This window comes from Pseudochaenichthys georgianus, chromosome 17 (assembly GCF_902827115.2).
Source record: "Pseudochaenichthys georgianus chromosome 17, fPseGeo1.2, whole genome shotgun sequence".
Taxonomy (NCBI): domain Eukaryota; kingdom Metazoa; phylum Chordata; class Actinopteri; order Perciformes; family Channichthyidae; genus Pseudochaenichthys; species Pseudochaenichthys georgianus.
The window spans coordinates 2,928,790-2,942,876 of NC_047519.1; the positions used below are offsets into that span (position 1 = coordinate 2,928,790).

General features: G+C 42.0%; 1 long non-coding RNA gene across 1 annotated transcript; it reads right to left on the bottom strand.

The window, feature by feature from the left end:
* Positions 1–535: 535 nt before the first annotated feature.
* LOC139435677 (uncharacterized) lies at positions 536–1,486 on the bottom strand. The gene is made up of 3 exons (XR_011644886.1): positions 1,332–1,486; positions 882–942; positions 536–764 (listed from the first exon to the last, which is right to left on the bottom strand). It is a non-coding gene; the product is annotated as an uncharacterized lncRNA (long non-coding RNA).
* Between the last annotated feature and the right edge of the window lie 12,601 nt (positions 1,487–14,087).

The following is a 14,087-nucleotide window of genomic DNA, read 5'->3' on the forward strand; positions in this document are numbered from 1 at the left end:
ATTCATTTCTACCATTTTCTTAAATTCATGGTAGTTTCAGTACTCCCATGGTAATTGAGGACACAAGTTATCTAAATGACTAATGTCGTCTTTATGGCTTTCAGAAAGGACAGGAGACCGACAGGTGACTATCAAAGGACTAGCAGCAGCAGCAGGACTAGCAGCATATGATGATGATGATGATGATGATGTTAAATGTGTTGCTTTAGGAACATCCATTGCAAATACATGGAATTCAATAAACATTGAATAGCATATCATGCAGTTTGTCGGTGCCTTTTCCTCCGTGTTGTCCTGGTTTGCTGTGCTGCCTCCTAGTCGCCACCATGGTTTGCTGTGCTGCCTCCTAGTAGCCACCATGGTTTGCTGTGCTGCCTCCTAGTAGCCACCATGGTTTGCTGTGCTGCCTCCTAGTCGCCACCATGGTTTGCTGTGCTGCCTGGGGATGCTCACATCGCTCCGAGAAAGGAGTACGAATGTACGGCTTCCCCACTGACTCAGAGCGGAGGAAAAAATGGCTGGCTCAAGTCAGCAGGAGCAATTTCACGACCAACAGCAACACAATATGTGATGTAATTATATACAAACACTGCATTTGCACTTTTTCATAAAACGAAAACCACACCATTGGGAAAGCTTAATGTTTTGTTTAATACAAAAAAACAGGGAAAGGCTTGAAAAACACAGAGTTGAGACTCAGGGTGCAGGGTGAGGGTCTCAGTGCAGGTATTCAGGCTCCATTGAATCCCCCTCTGGTTCTTGTGCTGAAAGAGGGAGTAACAGACAGGAGAAAGGGTTATACACACAGCACACCTATTGGATGGGAAATGCCTTGGGGAGATAAGGTGTTTACTTATATAAAACAGTAGTATTAAACGTACCTTGTGTTTTCACTCTCACTTAAATCCCTCTCCCTTTGCCATCAATCCAGAATCAGCTGAGCTGCAACATTATACAGACAGGTAATAATCAACAGAATCACAAGGACACAATATGGCTCTGCTAAAAACACTCACTCTTACACGCACCAAAGTTATATTTATCTAATATTTAACTCCCTCCACCCCCGCATACAATCCCGTTTAGAAGCCCCTGTTCTCTAATTCAACATGTTGGACGAAATGACATTAAGAGAACGGAATTTACAATTAAAAGGCTGTTCAACGTGTGTTGCTAACTTGCTTCGGTATGCTAGCTTAATCTGTTATCTGTAAACGTTCCCTAAATCTACTAATTGAGGGATAATCCACTGACATCCTTTAATACACATGTTCATTTGAATCAGATGTACTGATAATATCCGCAATATACATCTTTAAACTTCTTCTTACCTTTAAAAGTCCGTCACGAACGGTGTATTATGCTGCAACTCCACAGCTCTGCCAGCCTTGGCGCTAACTTCCGGGGAACGATTGAGAGGCTCCACGATCCGCCATTGCTGTAAAAAAGTGGTCCATTGGAGTGAACGGAGATGTCGTAACTCTTCTATTAAATGGCTCTGGCCTAATCCACCCCCAGGGACTTTTTCTGGTGTGAACGCGATCTGTACTTAGTTCAAGTTCGCATGAACCTTTGTGGGAAAAGTACCGCAGTGTGAACGCGGTTTATGGTACCTCCTACCTCAGGCTTAATGGTGAGTAATCCGAGTCATCCTTTGTCTACTTACATCCATCTGTGTATTATTCGTGCAGTTTTTATCATATTACATTAATATCAATTCATTGATGATCAAATCTACGTAGTTTGTGGTGATTGTAAGCAGTTTTATCTTTAGTCCTACAGTGTTGTGTACCGTTGTGTTAGCTAACGTTAGCTAACGTTAGCTAGCAATTCACTAAACGTGGTGCTCTATGCTGAGTAGGAAAATAATCAATGATTGACGAATTGAAATGCATTTCATTCAAAGCTTTTCGGGTAGGGGTGCATTTTTTTTAGACAATTTTTTAGATTTAGACAAAAAGTCTAAAGTTTTACATATCTGTGAATATCTCCGAAACGGTTTATTATAGAGAGATGTGTTTTTGTGTTTGTCCGTTTGTTTACATAGACATTTTTTAATCTAACTTGTGTCAGTGCATCAATTTTCTATATATACATTTATTTTTTTGAACTTCTGGAATGCACTTTTTCAGTTTGTAAACCTCGCATCAGTTCAAGTGGCCTTTTTTTTTTTGGCGCTGAGAAGCGGATACAAGCGGCCGAGATGGGTTTCCTCCGCCGGGTGGCTGGTGTCTCCCTTAGAGATAAGGTGAGAAGTTCGGTCATCAGGGAGGGACTCGGAGTTGAGCCGCTCCTCCTTCGCGTCGAAAGAAGCCAGTTGAGGTGGTTCGGGCACCTAGTTAGGATGCCACCTGGGCGCCTCCCTAGGGAGGTGTTCCAGGCACGTCCAGCTGGGAAGAGACCAAGGGGTAGACCTAGGACCAGGTGGAGGGATTATATCTCTTCGCTGGCCTGGGAGCGCCTTGGTATCCCCCAGTCAGAGCTGGTTGATGTCGCCAGGGAAAAGAAAGTTTGGGGCTCTCTGCTGGAACTGCTACCCCCGCGACCCGACCACGGATAAGCGGGAGAAGATGGATGGATGGATGAAGCGGAGCCATTTTCCTTTCGGCGCCCATGTTGACCGATTATGTCATTCGTTAAATGTATTAAAGACATGGCATTTTGGCCAAAACCAAAATAGAGCCCATTGTGTTTAAATTGTGAAGCAATTTGTGATCCTGGTCCGTTAAAGGTGCTGATAAAATATAATTCTTCTCCTCAGCTGAGCTGGACACCCCGAGGTTGCCATCAACTCTCTGAAAAACAAGCGAAGTGGCCAGCAGCCAACATCAGGAAGCCCAGGAAGGGAGATATACATTTCTGTCCAAACATCCCTAGTGGTGAAACAAGAGACGGGTTGGAGGTAGGGCTGGGCGATTTGGCCTAAAAATAAAATCTCGATTTTTTTTTCTAACCAATGGACAATGTTCGATTTAAACCTCGATTTTTTTCAGTTTTTTTCTAAACAAACCAGACCAAGGCAACATTTAAATACATATTTTCTTTATTAACACAATACAAATAAATGAGATTACCAAGTAGTCTAGGCCTATGTGAACAAATTAGTTGTTCAAGAATAAAAAAAAATAAAAACAGCACCACGCCACTTGGCTGTCATTAATGTGCAGATTTTTTTTTAAATCAAACTGAAAAAAAAATCTCTTTTAGGCCATCCCTGAAAAAACTTGTAAAATCAAATACAACAAATAATAAATAATGATAATGAAATGAATAATAAAAAAATACCCTCAAACAAAATAACATCCCTTTAACTTTCTAGGAAGTTGTCTACAGGTTTTTCGCGAGGAAGACAAGCCTGTCTACTGCCTCTGGCTTGAGGCATGCTCTTTGGCATGTTACAATGTTACCCCCGTACTGAAAACCCTCTCCGAGCGAAGGGGCACTTGTGGCAGGAATGGAGAGATATTTCTTGGCCAGATTACTCAGTCTTGGGAAGTTAGCTTCATGTAGCTTCCACCACTGCAGTGGGTCTGTATCAGGGTCTGTCTCAGACGACAACAAATAGGATGACAGCTCGGCTTCAATTTTGTCCTGCTTTGACTGGGAGGTAGACGACACTGTCAGTAGTGATGTGTCGGTCGGCTCTTTTAAGTGAACGACGGGAGCCGGTGTTATGCCGTAGGTTGAAGCCTTGCCGTGGATTGAAGCCCTGTTCGCGGGGACGTGTGTTGAGCGTTCGCCGTAGTTTCACCCTTTTCAAAGCTTTTCTCTCTCTTTTGAGTGATATATCAGATTAAACAGCAAACGGCTGAATAAATAATGTGCATACAATTGCGAGGAGGCTCGTTTTAAGGACACGTTTTTCAGATCTCTCACAATCTTCGTATTGGAATAAACTTCCGTTTTTGAGTGTATAGTCCCACTCTGTTATATTCCTCCTTCCTTCAGAACAGACAATGACAGGATAATATGTGATTTGTCAATAGTCCTATTTCTTAGAACCTTCTCTGTTGTTTAAGTGTCTGATAACCACGAATAGTAAGCAATGATAAAACAGTAATGATATCACATGATCATGTCATGTGTTATTTTCAATCAAGCCTAAAAGATAATGTGTTCAAACTGGCTTCACTCGCTTCAATTGCTCATTTGAATATCATCTTTATATATCCCTACTCAACACATGTTTGTATTGTAATGCCACTCCTATTTTCTGCACTGTTCTACATAACATGTTCAGATCAGGTGTTTCTCCTGCCGGATTTGGAACCCCCCCCCCCTTTATCTTTCTCCGGATAGTCACAGACTCACCAACACCACACTGGTGCTGGCTGTTCCCCTCTAGGTTGTGCTCACAGAAGCATTTCACTCTGGACCCAGCAGGTGAAAACTAAAGAGGGGCTTCCAAATCCAGCAGAGCACACTTTCTATCCTGAGGAAGAGTTTCTATTTGCTTGCAGTCCAAGTCGTTGCTGCGTTTCTGTGTAATATCATAATAATAAAGTTATCCAATGATAAATCCCTGTTTTTACAAGTTCAAGTGTTTTGAATTCTTTCAACAGTGCACACGTTCTTTATGGACACAACATAAAGGGACATTCTTTTAACCTCACCCAAACATATGTGTTCACATTTGTGGTATCTTCTCCATTTCTTCACTTTATTGCAATAGGTTTGTAAATGATAAATAATTAGACCAATACAGTATTTTTCGTTTGCAAACACACTAAAATTACACATAAAGCAACATTATTTAAAGTGACACTCAAAAGCAAAACCTCAGCTCAAGTCTCCACAAATCTAAACACATTTTCAGCTTTGCACTCAATTTTAAATTCAACAGGGCGCTTTGGCAACACTGCACGCAGTTCTACAGTTCAGGCACACAACTGACAGTCCCTTGTTTGCCATTTTCTAAACACTGCCATTACAAATCAATAATCAAATACACATGCCAAATGACCATAAACACTGAACTGCTTTATTGTTGACTCGTCAACAGAGATGGGGTCGTTACAAAAAAAAAGTTATATATTACATATTACATATTACTTTAAAAAAAAAGTAATATATTACACTACTTCGTTACTCTCTACATAAAGTAATTCGTTACTTTACTCGTTACTTTACTCGTTACTTTACTCGTTACTTTACTCGCAGGGCCGGCCCGCCCCTCCCTACAGGCAGATCACGCAGACTGCTAAAGTTTCAAATGTTCTCTTTAGTTCAGTTTCCATTGTCGCATAAGACTGATCCAGATAGCTCCTGAATGTTTTCATATCTGACCGTGGCTGTCCTCTGTCTCCTGCTATCTGACCGTGGCTGTCCTCTGTCCCCTGCTATCTGACCGTGGCTGTCCTCTGTCTCCTGCTATCTGTATATTTTTGCGCAGTCTATCTCTGCTCACGCTGTTGCGTCAGCGTGTTATCCTGCGTGTTGGCCATGTGTTGCACTGGAGCCAGACTGGAGCACACCGCAAAGACTTCAGCCGAGCACGTATGAACTGCGCATGCGTGAGTGGCAATAACTCTCCTTACCAGCAGGCGGCGGTAGTGTGTATTCGTCATTCAAAACAGGCAACAACCGGAAAACAGAGAAGAAGAACAGACTACGTGTGTGATATAAATAAACAACAGCTATGTGCGTTAGCTTCACCTTAGCATGTGTTCTTTGCCGGTGTTTGTTGAGGTTTGATTATGACTGATTTTAGAAAGTAACGAAGTAACGCGTGTCGGGGCAATGTTAGTAACTGTAGTGCGATTACTGAATTATAAAAGTAACGCGTTACACTACTCCGTTACCGACAAAGTAATATTATTACAGTAACGCGTTACAAAGTAACGCGTTACACCCAACTCTGCTCGTCAATCAGGATGAAAGCACTGTAAACAGACTGTGCACGCCTCTTCTACGGGCAGGGGGAGAGAGGGAGATATCCTCTGTGATGGTGAGGAGATGTTGCCACACAGCTAAGCAACAAATCCAAATAATCTTTAGAATATATAATTGTGTTTGTATTTTCCTCAAAGTTAGTTTTCTATTCACTGTATTTCATAGAAAGCATATTTTAGTTCTGAATTCTCCCCATGCAGAAATAGCGCATAAAGATGATTGTGCTTTAGATTAATTACATCAGTGCTAACGTTTTTTTTTATAAGTGCTTATGTGGTTTTGAGCGCAGTGCTTCATTTTGCAGCACATATATGGTGTTGTGCACTTGTATGAATTGTGTTTAGTGTTTTAGCCTGCTCACAAATGTGTGTAAACAATTGAAAAAAACTGTTAAAAAAATGCAGCGGAAATTAATGAACAACTGTGTAAAAGTAGGCTACAATTCAACTGCAGTTAAACTGTGTTTGCATTTATATTACAAAACAAACCTCGGGCTATCGTAGGGCCCTTTACTTTCATCATTATTTACGTTATACGTAAATAACTTAATGTTGTCGTAATTTCACCTTTACTCATAAACACTTAAAATACGCGCCAGTAATTTCTTGACAGCAAGAAAATCAAATGGTCTATTATCAAGCAGTAAATACTGTCATTCATTTCAGAGTACCAGAGTTGGTAGAGGAAAGTTCAAAGTTGTGACCTTTTCACCTACTTTTGCAAGCAGAAATGGATCAAAATGTCGTTTGCGAAATAGTAAAATACATAACCAAAGGCAAGTATCCCGAGGGTGCTTCGAAAGTTCAGAGAAATGTAATCCGACGACGATCCATGAAATATGAAACCAACGGTGAGAAATGTATATGCATTACTGTATTATAAACTATTGTTTTGTGTATTGAACAGAGATGGGGTCGTTACTAAAAAAAAGTAATATATTACACTACTTCGTTACTCTCTACATAAAGTAATTAGTTACTTTACTCGTTACTTTACTCTTTACTTTACTCGTTACTTTACTCGCAGGGCCGGCCCGCCCCTCCCTACAGGCAGATCACGCAGACTGCTAAAGTTTCAAATGTTCTCTTTAGTTCAGTTTCCATTGTCGCATAAGACTGATCCAGATAGCTCCTGAATGTTTTCATATCTGACCGTGGCTGTCCTCTGTCTCCTGCTATCTGACCGTGGCTGTCCTCTGTCCCCTGCTATCTGACCGTGGCTGTCCTCTGTCTCCTGCTATCTGTATATTTTTGTGCAGTCTATCTCTGCTCACGCTGTTGCGTCAGCGTGTTCTCCTGCGTGTTGGCCATGTGTTGCACTGGAGCCAGACTGGAGCACACCGCAAAGACTTCAGCCGAGCACGTACGAACTGCGCATGCGTGAGTGGCAATAACTCTCCTTACCAGCAGGCGGCGGTAGTGTGTATTCGTCATTCAAAACAGGCAACAACCGGAAAACAGAGAAGAAGAACAGACTACGTGTGTGATATAAATAAACAACAGCTATGTGCGTTAGCTTCACCTAGCATGTGTTCTTTGCAGGTGTTTGTTGAGGTTTGATTATGACTGATTTTAGAAAGTAACGAAGTAACGCGTGTCGGGGCAATGTTAGTAACTGTAGTGTGATTACTGAATTATAAAAGTAACGCGTTACACTACTCCGTTACCGACAAAGTAATATTGTTACACCCAACTCTGGTATTGAATAATCGTTTCTCAATGTTGGGTAATGTTTTAGTCAGTCATGATTACACTCAGGGCCACCCCCCCCCCCCCCCCCCCCCCCCCACAGGCGGAGGGTGCCTTACCGCGAGCCCGAACTGAGTTCAATTAGTGCGGCGCGGCACTCCGTGTGCTGCACAATGCAAAAGCCCTGCGCTCAAAACCACATAAGCACTTATCAAAAACAAACATTGTGCACCAAATGGCACAAATCTATAGCACACTCATCTTTATGGGCTTTTTCTGAATTCTGCACCAAAGAAATATGTGCAGAAACACAAATATACTGTTTGAACTAAAGGCACCGGCATGCACAGAGAGAGTTGTGTGAACTACAAATATACCTCTTTTAAAATACAGTAAATAGAAAGTAAGTTTGAGGCACAAATATAAAGATTTTTTTATTCAAATAAAATCTTATTTTCATTGTGGCTAGCTCCTCGCCATCACAGAGGATATCTCCCTCTCTCCACTGCCTGTGGAAGAGGCGTGCACACAGGGCTGATGCTCAGACAGCTCCATGCTGAAAGCAACTCCTCAATCACCACATCTCCATCCAGCTCTTCCTCTCGCTGATAGTTCCTACATCTAGTCTGTTTACAGTGCTTACAGTGCACTTCTGTGTTTATGGTCATTTGGCATGTGCATTTTCTTATTGATTTATGTGTAGCCATTTCAATGGCAGTGTTTAGAAAGTGGCAAACAAGAGCATAGTGTCTTACTTAGAGAACTGTGCTTTGCTAAAAGAGTTTCTAACACTCGAGCTGAGGTGTTGCTCTTTAAGTAATGTTGCTGTTTGTGTAAGTGTAGCGTGTTAGCAATGGGAACAAAACTGTAACAGTACAATAACATCATTAATCTGTGTTGATGAAACGGGAGGAGACTTATTGGTGAAAGCAACAGGTAAATCCCAGAAAGTGGTCTGTGGTGCTGAGGAGGCGGGCAAAGTCTTCAAAGCCGTTCATGCTAGCCCCACAGGTGCACACTTGTCTCCAAGCGCTCTCTGGCCCGGAATGTGCATAGACAGACCAATGGGTGAGCAACCTTCATTATCGCAAAGTATTATCTCTTCTCATATCCACAACTACTTCAGCCCACATACATCTGTTAATGAATGATGCGTTATCAACCGTGATGCAGAGATGTGAGAGGAATTCATGCTCATGTTGAATTTATTTCACCTTAAATTGTTATGTTGAGATGATAAATTAAAACATCAAGGAAATGTACCAGTAACTATGGAAATGGTTTGATAACATGACCATGTCCCTGCATTCAGGTTGCACAACGTGCTGCATGCCAGGCCGGTGCCCTCGTCATCAAACAGGAGGTGCAGTACACCCAATCAAGGTATGTATCTTCTGTTAAAATAAAGACCTACATCATTATTTGCAGTATAACAGCTTGATAGGATGAGTATAAAGAATCCTATATACTATTATTGTGATACTCATGTTAATATCTAATGATCACACCCTCGAGTTACCCTCTGCACATAGCATACTTCATGGTCTTTCCATTGTTGTCTGTCGTAGGTCACACAACCATCTGAACTCATCGGATGGATTTGATTGGGAAGCTGGCAATAACCAAACATGGGTCCCAGTGTGTCTGTGTCATGATGACTACATGACCAATGGGAACAGGCCTCTCAGGAGCAGATCTGCTGAAGAAGTGACTGGGTGCATTCTGAAATCCTTCTATCAACTTGAAGCACCACAAGAATCCTCACCGATCAAGGCAGAGCATTTGTCAATGCCGTAAGTGTTTCTTAATAAAGGGTTAACATCTGCCATGAATAATCTATGTTTACTTAATTTAAGTCTTAATTAAACATTTTAATTTATTTCACACCATGCAATTATAATTAGTTTTGAGGAAGCCATTTCATGTTTTGTTCCACCACTTTTCAGATCAGTACCCGGGTCTGTGAGGTTCTCCAGATAGAAGAAGGGTGTGTTCACCACATCACCCTCGGACCTGGCTGGTGGAGGGTGAACGGTGCCACACAGGCGAGCAGAGAGTCTGTGTTCATTCATGCGCTGTTCAGTTACTAGAAGCGGCAAGAAGTACCGATCATAAAGATTACATATTTTGTAAGTTTTGCTTAACTTTAATTGTTATGAACACATATTTTGTAAGTTTAAAAAGATAATGCAGCTTGTTCAATATAAATAGAATGTTATAGAAACCTCTGTGTCTGTATGTCAGAATTATACTTCAATCTCATCTGATCATTGTTTTTCTTTTTCTCAGAGCACTCATCTGATTGGTCGGACAGAGGCCAGAGACGTGGGACGAGCAGCTTGATGCCGTAATGTTTGGTCTTCGGACAAAAAAGCAGATGACAACAACATGTTCTCCCTATTTCCTCATGTCTGGAGAGAAGCTCGCCACCCGTCAGGCGCCAGATCGCTGCATGGTTGGTTCACCTACACATTGAGTCCAATCTAGGCTGTGTGTGCATTCTTACCTTCTTACCTTGAGCTTTTTTATGAAATATATGTTCTGTAATATACTAGTCACTTTGAGTAATGTCTTTCTACAACTTTGTGCAAAGGTTGATGGTCGTGTGGAGGATGTTGTGGGCCAAGAGACTTTGACTGAGGAAACCCTGCACCTGGAAGACACCCTGAAGGAAGCCAGGGAGACCGTGACCAGGCCCAGGAGAAACCAAGGCAGCGCCTGAAGTCTGAGGGAAGACCATGTTTAAGGTTGGGAGGCAGAACAAGCGCAGCCAGCAGAGGAAGGGGGCAAGCTGGAGGCCAGTTAACGTCTAAGATATTGCTTTCCTGCAATGTTAACTATGTTGAAGCACTTATTTTAACTGATATTATACACATTAATTATACTCTTATGTAGATAGAATAAGAAATGTGCAGAATTCGACAGTTTAATGGTGGAGGTACACACACATATTGATAGATGTCTTGTAATGCACTGTTGAGGAACCTGCGACCCAAGTTTTTCATTCATTGCATAACTACACCGTAGTTGTGTATATGATATGTCAATAAACCGTAGAAAAAAAAAATCTTGAAATCTTGAAAGGGATGTGCAAAATAGCAATTATATTAACTATTAGTAGAGAATAACGAGTAATGAATATACTTTATAGAGATCTGCAGATACATGTTTAGTCTTCTCAAGCACCAACTATCAAATATCTCTCCTGATTGTTGGCACTTGACAATCACCTTCCCTGCATTGTACTCAGGTGTAACTAAAGTCTGATTTAAGGGTTGTTTATATTTCACATCATTAATCAGAATCTGCAAAGTAACTCAAATAAATGCAGTGGAGTAAAAATACCAGGTTAACCTCTGAATTGTAGTGGAGTAGAATTACAAAGTAACAATGAGCTGTCATGTGGGTATATATTAATGCTGCCCATTATGGATACAAGCGATGTTCATTTAGTAATTACATGTTTTAAATGTGTACACACCAATGTGTTTCCTATCGCCTAAACCTCCAGGGCTGTACACAGTTTAATACTGTCAGTGTCAACTTCTAATTTTTGGAAAAATGAAAACGTCTTTTAAAACTACAATTCCCAGTAGAGACGTGCCATAGAGAACATGTTGCGAAACACAATAGCCAGCATGTGTAGTTCTGGGGGGACGTTCGAGTCCAGTTTTGAATAGTCTGCCGTGGTTTCGTTCTATTTCAAAGAGCTTGACGCTCGGCGTAACCTTGGCGCACTGCCACTCCGACATCCAATCACAGAGCTTGAAGATTAATCACGGGGTTTGTCAACGGGACTGTAGTCCCAAACGATAGCTGGGGATTATGGGTAGTGTAGTGTCTTCGGCCATCCTAAACTCTGAATATTTTTTCGAATATCATATCGCATTAACAATACCACATCTGGCGTCACAGAGATCTTCTGTTACTGTCCTTTCTTCTTAGAGGAAGTACAGAAACACGTAACTCGTAACTCGATTTGTTTTAATATTTGAGGTGCAATAAACGACACAGCAGCTTTTTGTCAAGTTAAAACTATTATTTTCTGCCTCGCTCATGAGAGGAACAGCTGACGAAATTACAGCCTCGCCTACTGATTTTAATTTCATATATCGAGCCCAATTCTCGATTTCAAACGTGTGCTCTAAAATGATATTTATAAATGACTATTCTCATTATTATAAGCAAGACAATAAATGGCGAAGATATGTAGAAAATAAACGTATTTAAGATACATTCATATGAAACGTAAAGTGGGGAAAATATGTTTCTAGAAGATATGTAGAAAATAAACGTATTGGAGATGCGTTCTGTGGTATCTTACCTTGTGTTATTATTACATGTTATTGCGTTAGTCCAGCAGGGGGCAAACTCACTCTTGGTATTAAAAGAGCCTGTTGTACATGTTCCCACGAGGAAGTCCCGGAAGCATTTTACCAAAGTAAACCAGTTAAATCTACTCCTATGTATTGATCACAAGATACAACATATTATTGGCGATGAGGATTAAGGAGAGGATTAAGACCAGGATCAAGACAGGATCAAAGAGGACATGCAGAACGGACTGGTTAGCACCGTACATGCAGGTTTGGGTCGTTAGCGGCAGCTAGCTCAAATTGTTAGCAAAGTCTGCGGGTGGAGGAGAGGATTCATTGACACACAATGGCAATGATTGGCACGCTGGCACCTTTTGATGCAACACATCAGAAGTGGGAAGAATACTGTGAGGTATTGGAACAGTTTTTTGAGGCTAATGAAATTGATAATGGAGACAGACAAAGAGCCATATTAATAAGTGTTGTGGGATCATCAACATACAGCCTTATGAAAAACCTCCTCAGTCCGGATAAGCCCAAAGATAAAACGTACACACAACTTGTGGAGCTGCTAAAAAATCACTTTGACCCAAAGCCTAGTGAAATTGTGCAAAGGTACAAGTTTGACTCCCGCAACCGTGAGCCCAATGAGTCAGTACTACGTGGCTGAGCTGCGTGGGTTAGCGCAGGATTGCAACTACGGTAACACTTTGCAGCAGAGGTTGAGAGACAGGATCGTCTGTGGAATAAATGAAGATCGGATTCAGAGACGACTCTTATCAGAAGCGGATTTAACATTTGAAAAAGCATTGTCAATTGCTGTGGCGTCAGAGACTGCAAATGAAAAAGCACAGGAGATACAAAGCCAAGGGGCCACAGCTAAATGCTTCAACATGGATACAGAGCCACAGGCGGCTTATGCACACAGAGACCCGACCAAAGAGTGTTCAGATGCAAGGGAACCAAGCGCGAAGCAGCAGACTGTACGTTTATACAGGTGACCCTGTTAATGTGGTCGGAGCTGCCATTGTGTGAAATACAAACATCTCATTGTGGCTAAAGGGGACGGCCCCAGCCTGCCGGGAAGAGGCTGGCTGGAGGAAATACATCTGAGTTGGAAAGAAATCAAGCTCAGACACAAATCCCGAGTCCTGAAAACCTGAAGACAGAGGACACATCGCTGCAGCAAGTACTGAGCAAACATGAACATGTCTTCAAAGAGGAGCTTGGCACACTGAAAGGTATGAAAGCTACCATCCATGTGAAGGCTGTCCCTCGTTTCTTCCGTCCAAGGTCTGTCCCGTACGCCATGCGCACCGAAGTAGATGAAGAAATAGACAGATTGTTGAAAGAAGGAGTAATCTCACCTGTTAAACATGCAGAATGGGCAGCACCAGGTTCCAATACTGAAGCCTGTTGGGACAGTAAGGCTATGTGGAGACTACAAGCTCACTGTAATTACAGTTTCCTCACTTGAACAATACCCCATACCCCGAATGGAAGACCTGTTTGCAGCACTGACAGGAGGAAAACAGTCATGCATACCAGCAAATACTCATGGACGATGAATCAAAGACATACGTAACAGTGAATACGCACAGAGGCTTATTCACATACAACAGACTGCCTTTTGGAGTAGCATCAGCCCCAGCTATATTTCAGAGGACAATGGAAGGTCTCCTGCGAGGCATTCCTTTCGTGGCAGTGTATTTAGATGACATCCTGGTGAGCGGTGTGGATGAGGAAGACCATCTGCAGAACCTCAAAACAGTGTTGGCAAAGCTGGAGGAGGCAGGATTGCGTCTGAGAAGGAGTGTGCACTTTCCTGGAAGAGGAAGTGGAATATCTGGGACATGGAGTGGACGCACAGGGACTTCACCCTGTGGAAAAGAAAGTCAAAGCCATCATGGAGGCTCCCAACCCCACACATGTTACTGAACTCAAGTCGTACAGGTTTGCTAAATTACTATAACAAATGTCTGCCAAACTTAGCTACACTATTGGCGCCACTGCATGAGCTCCTGCGACAAGATGTGCGATGGACATGAAACAGGATGAGGCTTTTAAAAAATCAAAGGCCCAGTTCAACTCAGCAGAAGTGTTGGTGCATTACTCTGCTGACCGAGAGTTAATGATGTCATGTGATGCGTCACCTTACGGGGTGGGCGCTGTTTTATCACACGTAATGGAC